General features: G+C 39.4%; 1 protein-coding gene across 2 annotated transcripts in view; it reads right to left on the bottom strand.

The window, feature by feature from the left end:
- Diaph1 (diaphanous related formin 1) overlaps positions 1-13,990 on the bottom strand; it is a 96,097-nt gene that overhangs the window by 31,039 nt on the left and 51,068 nt on the right. The gene's annotated exons all lie outside the window — the stretch shown is intronic.

The raw sequence follows: 13,990 nt of genomic DNA, 5'->3' as shown, positions 1-13,990 counted from the left end.
AATCACTTCCTCCTAAGTAGCTGGAATTATAGACATGAACCACCAAACTCAGCCTACCTAGGTGCCCCAAACCTCAATTCCACTGTCTGGTGTCATTATTCTCTTGTCATAGGTCGTTGTAGGTTGGGACATGTTTTGACAAAGAGCTCCGTTCTATTGACCTTTTAGATCAAATGACTAACAGCAAACCCAGGTGACAAAAACATATAGACTACACTATAACAATGACAAAATCCAGATTATGGGAAATAACACAAAGCAAATTCAACTGTGTCTACAAGAATTAGACATCAAGAAAAGGAGGAGGGATAGGAACCTATGGAGTAAAGGAAATAGAAGGGTCTTCCAAACCACAGGCTAGTAAAAAGAATAAAATCCTGTCATTTGTAGGAAAATGGATGGAACTGGGAGACAGTATTAAATGGAGGAAAGTAAGATACAGAAATACAAGTACTGAGTAGTGTCTCTTATATAGAGAAATTAAAGTAAAAGATGACCTGAAAGCCAAAGAGAGACTGGGAGAATGGAAAGAGAGGGTTGGTAGACAGGATCAATGCATAATATGTGCATATATGGAAATGTCACAGTGAGTCCCATTAATCTGTGATACTAACACTTGCTAATAAAACTTAAAAAAATCACAGACAAAACTAAATTGTAGATAATGTTCAGAAACGTAAACTTGGGTGATACAATATAAACACAAAGAAGAGATTATCCTATAGGCAAGGACAGTGGTCTTTCTTGGTAAGAGCACAGAGAGGCTCCCACAGGCTTTCTAGAAAGCCTCTTCTAATGTGGCATGTATGAAGCTATTTACCTTATGAAATTCATTCAATAATATTTCTATTCCATGTAGCTTTCTGTATTTTGGTATATTTCACAGAAACAAGATTAACATCAAAAACAACAAAAATCTGGTGGTGGTTTGAAGGAGAGAAGCAAAGTCAACAACAGAATACACACATCCTTACTGAGGTACTAGATAAAATCTTCAATTCCCAGACGCAAAATCAAGTATTAATGCATAATAGACAATGTCTGTGAACGAGACTGATTCAGAAAAATTAGAAGAGTGGAGAGTTCCAGTTAATTGATGAAGGCAAGGCCTAAAATTCTGGTAGGGATAGAAATCAAAATGGATGAATTTGAGAATTACATAATATAAACTAGCTTTGGTGTAAACAAATACTGACTTCTACTTGGATCTATCTTTTGAAGTGGCACAAGTTAGCAGTTCTGAAGATACTTAATGTTTAATGTGTATTATCAGAGTAAGCAAGCAGGAAAACGTGTAACGGATAACAGGATCCGGAAAATGGAATCTATGGTATTTGATGTAGGATAGTAGTCTGAGATGGGAGGTAGGGGAAGAAGGGACCAGTTGTTACTGGTATGAGGGGTTGCTTGTAGGGGGTATAAGCAGCTCTTGGTAATGATTTTTTTTTTAAATCTGGTTATTGATTCCATGGGTATAAATTTCATTTTTATTTTTGCAAGTTCATTAACTTATACCCATATGATTTATATAAACTATACCACACATGTATACACACATAATTACAACCATGTAAAAGCTATATATTCTGCCCAGGCAAAGACTAGATGCAATAAAGATAAAGTAAGCTACTTGGGTTTTATTTTGCTTTTACTTTAGCATATCACTTGTGTAAAATGTAAACAGGAAAGTGTGAGAGGCAAGAAGAAAGGCTCTGGTTCGACTCTCACGTTGGATTGTGAGGAATGTTGCCAACCATGTCTTTTTCTCTCTGTGGCTATAGAGCATTGTTCTTTCACATCCTCTTCTAAAGCTGTGCACCTTTTCATTTTGACCTGAACCTTAAGGTCTTTATAAATCACACTGCAAGATTATTAAGATAAATTAATTACAAGTATAACTGCCATGTGAAGGCTTTTTTTGGCTCTGATTCAAATAAACTAATAAAAATTACTATATGATAATTTTAACACTAGATATCTGGCAGAATTTAAAATACACACATGTGGTAATGGTAATGGAATAATTTTAAAGTGCTTATTTTTCTGACCCACAATCTGAACTACTTAAGGTTTACAGGATCAATGAGGATAAACTAGATGACAAGTAGGTTGATGCAGGTGTGTGAAATAAGACTGGCCATTAGTTGATAAGCTTTTAAACAGGCCCATGGACAAACAGATATTTATATGAGTGTCTTTATGTACAGGTATGTGTGCATACATATTATGTATGTGTGTATGCATTTTTAGCATTAAAATAATCCAGAATATTTCAGAAGGATCAATACTTCTCAATTTTCCCAGACAGATGAATGAAAAGGGTGCCTTTCCCTTTTTTGAGAGGGAGGTCTTTTTTTCTCAGTTGATCCTATAATTGAGAATAACACTCTAAATATCTCTGTAGCACAACTGCCTAATCCAGGCTTAAGAGTCTAGATGAGACAGGATGGATCCAGCCTCTGTCTCAAAAGCCAGTATCTTGTCACTGTGAACAGCATCCAGGAGGCAAACATCACTTTGCTCTCTGCTCAGCTACCAGGGGCTGGCAGCATCGATTGCTCAGGATGCAGCCAGGCAGCCTGAAGCAAGGTACTCCCTTGTGAGCCAGTGCTGAGTAAAACAGTCCACAGCTGCGCCTCAGCCTCTCACTCCCTCCCCCAATCCAACTCCACCTTTCACCAATTCTTTTTTTTTTCCCCTCCTGCGTCACAAACACAAAATGGAGTTAGCTAGGAGCAAAAACAATTTGTCTAAAATGGCTGAATGCAGCAGGGAGTGCCAGGCAATAAAGCAAAGAGAAAGGGCACCCCCTGCTGTCCGACACCGGGACCCCATTTTCCCAATCTCCTCTACTTTTGCATGTCAAAACAATCCCAAAGAGGTCAGATAATGGTCATGATCCTGGATACTTATACTAAACCCTTAATTTTAGGAAGCAGAAAGTGAGGCACAAAAAAAGAAAAAAAATTCAGTTTCTAAAGACAAACCTTAAGGCAAAAAAGTCAGCATCACTTACCCCACTTATAGCTTGGATATGGTAACAGTTCCTAAGAGCCCACTGAAGGAAAAGGAGGCGCCCCTCCCCCACCCTCCCTGGGCCCAACTGCTATAGTCATCACTTCCCCAGGAATTCCTGTTGCAAGCTTCTCTCAATGAAGGGCACAAACAGGAAGTGGAGGAGTGGGGAATTGCCTAACATCCTGGAAACTTAGTTCCTAAGAAGGTAAGAGTGAGTAAGTGGGATGGAGAAAAGGGCTTTAGGAAAGTATCACTGAGAAGTGGACTAGCTCTAAAGCCAGTTATATCTGCAGGGCTAGAAGATACAGCTATTAAGCAACTCCACCCAATTTTAATTATTACCCACTCAGGACCAGAGCATTACTTGTTCTGCCCAAAACATTCGTTTGCCTTTACTCTAGAGAAAACACTTTCCATAATCTTAAATGCTTCAGTTCCAGTGAGTGAGCCAACTCCTAAAGACTAAAAGGAATATGTAATCAAAGTGAGGAAGGTGGAAACATCTACAGAGCAGAGTCGCAAATGGCAACCCTTACATAAATACACTGTTTCTCTAACATTCCTAACGGGAGGTAATGAGAATCCTATAACATAAAGGAAAGAAGCACCAGAAGTTTAAAAGTCAGGTGGGACTGTCGTACTCAGTGGGGACATAGCTCAGTGGTGGAGAGCCTGCCTGGCACGTATGAGACGCTGTGTCTGATCCCTAGCAGCTCACACATATACACACCACCACCACCACCACCACCACCACCACCACCACCACCACCACCACCACCACCATCACCATCATCATTGTAGTCGTCATTTCTAAATACCAGGTGGATTCTGATACCATTATTGTTCTCTCTGAGGAAAATGAATCTTTGTGGAAGAACCTGGATTTCCTAGATACATATAACAACAAACTTGCTATGAGAGTAAGGTAGCTATGGAGTTATCAAATCCACTCAACACACAATAAACCACGTCTATGTCTATTAAGCTTTCTATGAATTCTCTGATTTGGGGAAGAAGAAAGATCAGAAGGGTCCCATCATGGGCTAATAAGAGAAATTTTCTATGTAGAAGATTTCTACTTTATATTTCTCAGAGATGTAGTTTACATCAGGGGGGAAAAAATCAGTACTTCAAAGTGTACACAACAAAGGCCACCAGATTCCTATCACTGGCTTCTTGGCCATAGAATTAAATCATCATGGATGCTTAGGCGGTAAGGAAGGAGGAAGCAAGTTGTCAGAAATGGATACACCTGAAAGACAGAAATCCTAAACTAGAAGAACCAGTTACTGAGAGAACTAAGTCTTGGAAGTAGTAGCAAAAAAGCCATGCTGAATGTTTCCACAAAGCTTTTGGTCACTCAGACTGCATCATCTCTGAGTTTTTTCATAGCCACTTTCCCAGCACACCCAGGACGCTGACTCAATTAGGGAGTGCTAGGAAGAGATCCGCTCCTGAGGTGTGAGTAGGCAGGGAGTGGAAAGACAGGCACTGCCCAAGCAGCATGGGCATATGCGCAAAAGGATGAGACAAGCCTATTATTGCCTGTAGGCTAGAGGGGTAGAAAAAATGCATTAAGGAAAAAAAAGACTAGAAATAAACCTATTTTCCTTTCTAAAAGAAAAACTTTTATTATTGGAAAAACAAGATATTCAAAACCCAATTATTTCACCAATGCTCCTACCTGCTTCTACATCCAAGCATCGTATACCGTATCTTCTGGAATTATTTTAGTATGCATCCCTAAAAGATAATTACTTAAAAAAAACTTGTAATACTATTATCACAACTTTCAACGGTCTTAAATTCCACATTTGTTTCACCCAGCTTGTTTGAATCAGGACCAGAGGTCCCGCTGTAGTGCTGGGTGACATATTTCTACAATTATTTTTAATCTCCACGCTGCCCTTCACCTCATTTTGTTTCCTTGAAGTGTATTTCTGAAGAAATCAGGACATGATGACTGGTGAAAGCCAGGGCCGCTGGCAGTGACAGTCCCCAGAGCAGCATCTCAGGTTCCCCAGAGCCCTCCGTCTTCCTGCCACTTCCTCTCACCAAGTGCTGCATTCTGAGCCCCCCAGATCTCAGCTGGTGGCAGATTTACTTGTTATAGGATCGTGATAAGCAACGGACATATTAATTTTGTATTTCATACTTCTCGTTTATGAAACGAAGCTAATACTGTAAGGCACTACAGAAATGTTTTCAGAATTAGAAAAGGTGATGAGCCTCATCATAATATCTGACAAAAAAAAATAGGTAGTCACGAGTAAATAGGAGGAAGGCAGTCCCTTCATTATTTTTAGGGGCTCCTGAGCAATTTTTATTTCTGTTATCTCACCCACATCCACTAAGTACTAAGTAAACTGCAGATTTCTAAGCCATCAGCTCTAACAAAGGATTCTAGAAATAACCTCCATTTCATTCAGGGTTAGGAAAGGGAAGTAATGGGGTAAGAGCAAAACAAAGAGCACAGATGGAATAAACACCCAGCCCCCAGCCTGAGTGTGCAGAGGCAGCTGCTGGTTTTCGTCATACTGCTGTTTTTTTCCCTTCTTTGTTCCAGAGATGGAAGCCAGGAAAGGGTGGAGGAGGAGGGGAGAGGAGAAGGTGGGGAGGAGGGTGGGAAGAGCATCACTGTTACTGAAAGTCACCTGATCCTCTCCTCCAATCTCTAGTCTCTGACCTCACAATCTGGAACTCGAGCCAAAACAACTCAACTGCGCTCACCCCGTGGCTGAAAAGAAAATTGCAAGCAGAACAGAAAAATGAGGACATTTGTTTTTGAGAAGGTTTTTGCATTTTTCTTGCAAAGAAAGGGTACAAAGATACACATAGCACTAATCACTGATTTGCATAATAGAGTTGGAATTACTGTAGGGTGAAGAGTAAAGAATTCTAACCAATTTTGCAGAAATCAGGTTGCCAATATCCTTTTATTTAACTGGAGTTTCCTTGCCTAACATAGCTTACAAGGGAAATAAAAGGTGGATTTTTATATTGGAAACTGCTTTTTCAAAGAGGAACTAGCTCTTAAAGCAGGTAAGAATTACTACAGTTGTAAAAAGGATGCTGAAAACTTGGAGTGAGGGGAACAGTTGGTATTGCAAAAAAAAATTGTTCTCTTTACTTGACTTATATAACTCTAATCCCTCTGTACACCACGCCTTTATAAAAAGGATGCTGTTACTTGCTCTCTTTACATAGACATTAGTACTCTGTACTATGGCCAAGTATTTCTACAGACCTCATCCTCTTCAAGCTTCCTGGATACTGATAAATATGCTTTCAAATCCTTTGTTCCTGTTATAAAATATAACCATGTTGCCCATCAAACATCAAATAATGAGCATTCTTCTCTGTCACCCCACTGGCTATCAGCAAGAGATCTAAAGTAAAGGACTATTACAGGATTAATTCTAGAGCAATCTGTCTCCAGAACAAAAATGAGATAGGCTCAAGAAAAAGGCTACATATGCCTTCATGGAGAAGTATCCCTATGTTAGTGACAACAAAGTTCTGGTCCTACCCAAGTATTCTGTCCTAGTGATGGAGGAATGAGGTATGGAGGCCTCTTAGAAATTTTCAACTCTCTCTTCACACCATTATAGCTGTAAGGCTCCAGTGTGAGTTGCTTTACATTTACAGAGCTGGAAGCGTGGGCTGTTAACTCTTCAGTCCATGATTACATAAGGGAATTGCCAAGGGAACCAAAGGACATGCATGCAAGCTAATATGTAGCTGGAGCAAATGGGATGATGTGGCTATTATTTTGAAAAAGATTTCATTACTCTATTTTTGTTATATTCTCATGCTTATTATAAAAGTAATGCATTTTTTAAAAAAAGATTTAGAACTCAAAAAATTTTTAAATGAGGAAGATCTTTACACGAAGAATCTTCTGGATATAGAAATAACATGTGAACAATGTAGGTAATCTTACTTTTGGTAAATGCAAGAAGGATTAGAATCTATTACTAGTATTTGCTTATGATTGTATTATTAAAGCCAATTAACAAACTAATAAGAAATGGTTACCTCTAGAGGATGGAGAAAATGGGATGGACAAATGGGAATAAGTAACTGTTACCCATGCAGAAAAACAGACTATATACCACTCTAATACTTGTCACTGAGAAACTTGACCATTATCAGATCCAACAATTCCCACAGCGTGTAAGATTAAGGATTTTAGGAGGTGGAGGGGCGACAGTCCTGGAGCTTGGACTCAGGGCCTGAGCACTGTCCCTGGCTTCTTTTTCCTCAAGGCTAGCACTCCTCCACTTGAGCCACCGCGCCACTTCTGGCTTTTTCTATATATGTGGGGCTGAGGAATGGAACAGAGCTTCGTGCATGCAAGGCAAGCATTCTACCGCTAAGCCATATTCCCAGCCCCCAGAATAAGGAACTCTGTAACAGAGCATTCCCCTTGAGGCAGCAGCATTAGGCTCTAGTCAGTAGTAAAAGAACCCTGAAACAATATTCTACTCACTCTGTGCCTCCATTTTGCTGATACTTCCTCAAGAACCCACCTGTCCTCCTAAACACATCTCTAGGTCTTCATGAGAACAGAATAAGGAAATATGATAAGAGTTACACCTGCAAGCCATCTCCTCTCTCTCCATTCTGATCTCAATCTCCTCCAGTTTCTACAGCTCCCGGTTTGTTCTACAGACTGAGTCAAGTACAATGCTCTCTGCCTGTTATCTATCCTCTGTGTGTAGCCTAGTCAGTCCGTAAGATGAAAATTCCCAATTACTTCACTGACTCCAGAAAACTTCTTCAGACCATCTTTCTAAGATGTTATTGAGATTAGCTGGGAAGAAAATAAGAAAACAATTTTGTAAAAACAAGTGCCTCTGAAATAACGCTTCCAAAATAGCAGTCAGTAAGAAATGTCCAATTGTTTCCCTCGTATGATCTCTGTAAGGACAAGGACAACACTTGTACATTTACTCAGGTAGAGGAATTGAAATGTTATTATGAAAACAAGCAGGACCTTATAGCCAATAGCGACAGCAGAAATGGAAAATGAAATAAACACTAAAGTAATGGATCAAGTCATTATTTCTAATAATTATACTTATTAGAAACATATTCTTCTATAGTCCTTTCCATTTATATTATCTAGAGGTGGAAAGGAATTTACTCCTTTAACATCAATTTCATGTAATCCTGTGCATACTATAACTTGAAAATTACTATTACAAACAGACATGTAAATGCAGGAAATGACTACATCAAAATGATAGAACTTCAGGCAAAAGTAGGTGATCTATTAATAATGAGCCTTAAAAGGGCATTTTGTAAGCAATCAAATTTGGATATATAGTTGTAAGCAATCAAATTTGCCTATCTAGTTGCATGTAATAGTTAAAGCAGTTACATATCAACATTTAGATGGCTAAAAATAGGATATAAATAGTATTATCTTGAGATGATGAGAAATCAACAAATCACAATGTTTACTCAGTAGATAGATGCTATTATGTGTTTGAAGTAGCTCTAATAGAAATGTGACAGAAATAGGATTATGGATGTGTTATAATGGGGCCATATAATGAACTAGGCAAGTTGGTTGAAAAAAAAATCTCATCCTCTCTTTAAATCCTGAAAAGCTATGAGTTCATGAAACTATCAGACTAAAAAGAAAATACTCTCCAGTCTTAAGGCCTCCAAAAGGACATTAACGTTGTTCCTTTAAAGAAAAAAAAAAAAAAGCTTGGCTGAAAAAAATCCCCAGGAGAACAAAAGCCTAATTGCAGACAGAGTCTCTGACAAAAGGCAAGGCATTTCTGCTGTAATTTTACTGCTGATTGGTCCTCCAAATAAATCTTCTGACCAGCAGAGGGCAGCATTCTAACCAGTTTGCATTTCAAAGCAACGGGGCTTGCCACTCTCTAACGTGACTGCATCACAACTGAACGTGACTGCATCATTACCAAGCGTAACAATGACACATCAAAAATAGAAGAGTTCCATGTGCCATCTGGTGGCTGAAACGGAGAAAAGCATACTGCTGCAGACAATATATATGTATCAAGATTTCTTCAATTTAGAAGGAAATAAAGTTTAATTTCTTTATCTGATGACACCTCCCCTTAAATCTCTACCATTAAATCATCTGGGGGAAAGTATTCTGGCAGCCTTCAAGCACAGGTTTTAAAGTTATGCCCTATTTCAGTTCTATATGCCCCAAAAACTAGTTGTAAGAAAACAGCAGCTTTTGAGTACAGTCAGAGAGGATGATTAAATTCAGATCAGAACCAAAGTAACAAAAGAATTTAGAAAGTTTCCAGAAGTGTGGGTTGACTACAGATAATACCAAAGACAGGGAGGGTAACAGCACTACAAGTTCAAAATGGAAAACTATCTTCTTCATCTTACTTTATAGCTAAGGAAAGAATATATAAAGGAAAACTTATTAGTGATCAAGATTTTTTTTACCCTACTACATATTTTTGGTGGAAAATGTAAATTTGTGTAATCCTATATACAGTTACTTAGACCCAGAAATTATACTTTTAACAAATTACTGTACAAAAACATAAGTATGCAAAGATAAATATAATATAGGATGTTTCCTGAACCACTGCTTATGATACAGAAAATGGAAATGTAAAGTTTTCAATGGGGGTTATATAGTAACCGCATGAAAATACAACTATACATTAGAAATAATAAAGTACGCAAAAGAAAAAAATGAGGTGGACTTATATGTAATATCATCAAAAGATGCTAAACCATGTGATACTAAATGCAGAGCAGTATATACAATGTGACAGACTCCCTTGCTCCTTAATTCTCAAATAAGGTTCTGTTTGGAAGTTTCCTACATTTTCTCACATAAACTACATCTGAACCATTTACTAGAAAGGTGTATGCACATACAAGGTATGGTTAACTATGCTCAATGTAGGGGAGAAAAGGATAACTGAAAACTTTTTATTTTTCATCTATTAGATACATTTGTTGAAGACATCACACTAATACAGAAACTACTTTCAGACAGGGCCATAGTGACAGGAAAGAAGATCAAGAAAGAAAGAAAACCAGTCTTGCAAAGTTCCTATTCTGAATGCTTCAATTTTCTCAGTTAAGTACACAGAAAACATCCTCAACTGAGAATGAGAGAGATGTTGGGCATTTGAGGAAGGGGAAAAAATCATTTAGAGTAAGAAATTGAAATTATTAGGACTATAAATGTTTGAAATATGACAGCATGGCAATATCAAGGGCCAAGAAACATCAGAAGAAAGAACTAGTAAAGTAGAAAGAAAAGAGATATTTGCAGCCCTGAAAGCCAAATGAGCAAAATATATCAAGGAGGGTCAGGGTCTTCTTTAGTATGTGTGGAGTTGCACAGCTTCAGATGCAGGATAGATAGAGAGCTGGGATTGACCAGAATATGGATTTGCCAAGTAAGAAGTAGTAATGGAAAGAAACAAGTAATGGAAGAAAAACACCAAGGATGAAACCACCAAGAAGGTGAAAGACAGACCACAAGTCCAGTGCTGCAGGAGAATTGATGAGGTCAGAATGAGTGAGAGACAGAGGGAGAAATAAGACACAAATCCAAAACAATCATGGGGGAGGAGGTGGGAAACTAAAATTACTGGACAATTGCAATTATTCATAATGATTACAGAGAATCAATGACATAGGAAAGCACAAGCACAAGATCAAGAGAAGAATTCAAAGAACCGTGAGGCCAGAGTAACATCAATAGAATAAGTACTCATTTTATATAATACAGTGTAAATTCTTTCTTGAATGTAATATAAATCCTTTTTAACTGCTGAAAATTAAATTTAAAAATAGCACTGCAATGGCCAAGAACCAGGAATCCAGTTTACTGAGAATAAAGATCAACTTGCAGTATTGTTTGACAGCTAGTGTTGGTAGACAGTCCAAACAGGAGAACTCAGTGATATAAACTAGTGTCCCGAGATTGGGTTTCCATTAGAGCATGGATTTTGGATGATGCAGGAGACAGTGTTAGTAATAGACCATGAATTAATTCCAGAGAGCACAGAGCTTGGGTGGGATGGGAGGAGACAGAACAAGAAATACACAGAACCTTATAGAGGCTGAAATGTAGGAATGGAAGGTGAACTGGAAATCTGAGGTTTCCTATCAAGGGTGACAAAAAAATGGCATAATACTGAATTCAGTAGATTCATAGCAGAAGCTGTCAGGGTTAGAGTATGGAAGGGTATGTGAAGGGGTAGTTACATTTATTTTTATATCAGTGGTAACAGGGAGATGAGGACACAGAGGTCACATGGTACTTGTTCTATGAACAGGAATCCTTGTAGCTCCAGTTGACAGGGTAAGATTTACGGTTTTAGATCACAAGGGACTATTATCTGATATGCTTGAACCTCCCAAGTGCTTTATGCTAATAGTCTCATCTTATTCAAACCCCAACACAAGTTAGTCATTAAAAGACAAAAAGTACAGGCTGGGGATATAGCCTAGTGGCAAGAGTGCCTGCCTCGGATACACAAGGCCCTAGGTTCGATTCCCCAGCACCACATATACAGAAAACGGCCAGAAGCGGCGCTGAGGCTCAAGTGGCAGAGTGCTAGCCTTGAGCAAAAAGAAGCCAGGGACAGTGCTCAGGCCCTGAGTCCAAGGCCCAGGATTGGCAAAAAAAAAGACAAAAAGTACAGTGTAGTACGTTTGGTCTTAATCCCATATACTTGAGAGAAATAAAGCAAACAGAACAGACATCTTTCTGACAAGACTCTCACTTGACCAGGAAGGGCCGGTTCAGTTCTTATAAAATCTTGTCTCTGAAAGAATGTGGCAGAAGCTATAAAAATTCACAACATAAATAAAAATCCAACTGGGTGAGTGCCACCTAGTGGACAGAAGAGAATCTTAGGAAAAAAGGAAAACACCCTCATACTTTTTCCAGAGAAGAGGGGATCTCCCCCTCACAAAGGCAACTTCTGAAGCCTAAGGATGAAAACCAGAAAGTTATGCAAGTGCAGCAGGCAGGGTAACCTACCCTTTGTTGGCAATGGGTAAGCAATAAGAACCCTCACTGTCCTAAATTCTGAGACATGAGTACAGTACAAGCCTTGAAGTATGGACTCACAGTTAAATCCTAGTCATAATACTGCTTCTTTTAATGAAATACTCAACTCTTGACCAAGATCTTATTTGCTAGTCAGGTTTTTTATTGTTGTTTTTTTGTTTCATTTTGTTTTTGGAGGTCCTGGGGCTTGAACTCTGGGCCTGGGTGCTGTCCCTGAGCTCCTCAGCTCAAGGCTAGCACTACCACTTGAACCACAGCGCCATTTCTGGTTTTCTGGTGGTCAATTGGAGATAAGAGTCTCACAGACTTTCCTGGCTCTGAATCATGATCCTTAGATTTCAGCCTCCTGGGTAGCTAGGATTACAGGCATGAGGCACCAACAACCGGCTGAGTTTTTGTTTGTTTTTGTTCTGGCCCTGCGGCTTCAACTCAGGGCCTAGGCACTCTCCCTGTGCTTTTTTGATCAAGGCCAGATCTAGTTGAACCCCAGCTCCACTTCTGGCTTTTTGGAGATTAACTTAAGAATCTCATGGACTTTTCTGCCCATGCTGGCTTACAACTGTGATCCCCACATGTCAGCCTCCTGAGTAGCTAGGGTGACAGGTGTGAGCCACAGGCACTCAGCTCAGAGTTACTTTCTAAATTACTGCCACTAGAGTGCTAGCCTTGAGCAAGAAGAAGCCAGGGACAGTGCTCAGGCCCTGAGTCCAAGCCCCAGGACTGGCAAAAAAAAAAAAAAATTACTGCCACTAAGCATTTGGAGAACTGTTCTGTTCTTCAGAGTTCCTATAATGCACCCTCAGATTTTACCAGGTCTAACGCTCCTTGTTATTCATTTCATGCCTATTAAGAGGACATTCTTTCAAAATAGTTTTGCAAAGAATACACCTAAAAAGAAAGGTCACTTCAGGCCATCAATCATTAACTCACTATCCTACGGTTCAAAAGACAGTAATTTTAATCAAGCCCCCAACAAAAGAAAAAATTAGAAAGCAGAAAAAAATTGGCCTGTATTTGCATATAATGACCTGCTCAGGGCTGATACAGAGATGAAAATGCTCCCTTGAAAAATATGAAAATGAAATTTGACTAGGTATGTGACCAAAGAATTCAAATTTAAGTCAACAAAAAGCTATGATAAAAAGACTCCTTACTGGCTGGGGATATGGCCTAGTGGCAAGAGCGCTTGCCTCGTATACATGAGGCCCTGGGTTCGATTCCCCAGCACCACATATACAGAAAACGGCCAGAAGTGGCGCTGTGGCTCAAGTGGCAGAGTGCTAGCCTTGAGCAAAAAGAAGCCAGGGACAGTGCTCAGGCCCTGAGTCCAAGGCCCAGGACTGGCCAAAAAAAAAAAAAAGACTCCTTACTGATCACTGCAAAGAGAGGAGGAAAGAGGAGGAGGGAAGGAAGGAAGAGAGGGAAAGGGTACTATTCATAAATCTGAATTTAATACATCCCCTGGCAAGGGATAAATTCCTGATTTATAAGAGGTAAAGAGTTCAGAAACATGAAATCAAATCCTTAAGTTCCTACCTCTTAGTAAGCACACTTGAGGACTGAATCCAGGCCCTCACACAGATTAACCAAGAATTCCACCACGGAGACATCCTAGACCTCTAAAGTTTTTATTTTGATCCAGGGTCTCACTAAGTTGCTCAGGCTGGCCTGGAATTTTGTCATCCTCCTGCTTCAGCTTGTCCAGAAGCTGGGGTCGCAGGTGTGTGCCACTGCACTGGGCAAAAGCACAAATGCTCTTGAGCTTTATTAGAGCAATGCGTGAAGTCACCTTTGACAGGCACAAGTGTACAAAGAGATAGGTATTTTCTCTCCTGCCCATTCTTAGAGAAGTTGTATGTAACCAGGAGTTTTCAGTTATCAATAATATACAGGGGTATAGGCATGTGTAACAAATAGCAGAAAGTT

The sequence above is a fragment of the Perognathus longimembris genome, chromosome 22 (genome assembly GCF_023159225.1).
Source record: "Perognathus longimembris pacificus isolate PPM17 chromosome 22, ASM2315922v1, whole genome shotgun sequence".
In the NCBI taxonomy this organism is placed as follows: Eukaryota; Metazoa; Chordata; class Mammalia; order Rodentia; family Heteromyidae; genus Perognathus; species Perognathus longimembris.
Note: the sequence above shows the minus strand (reverse complement) of the source record. Positions and strands in the feature narration are given on the sequence as shown.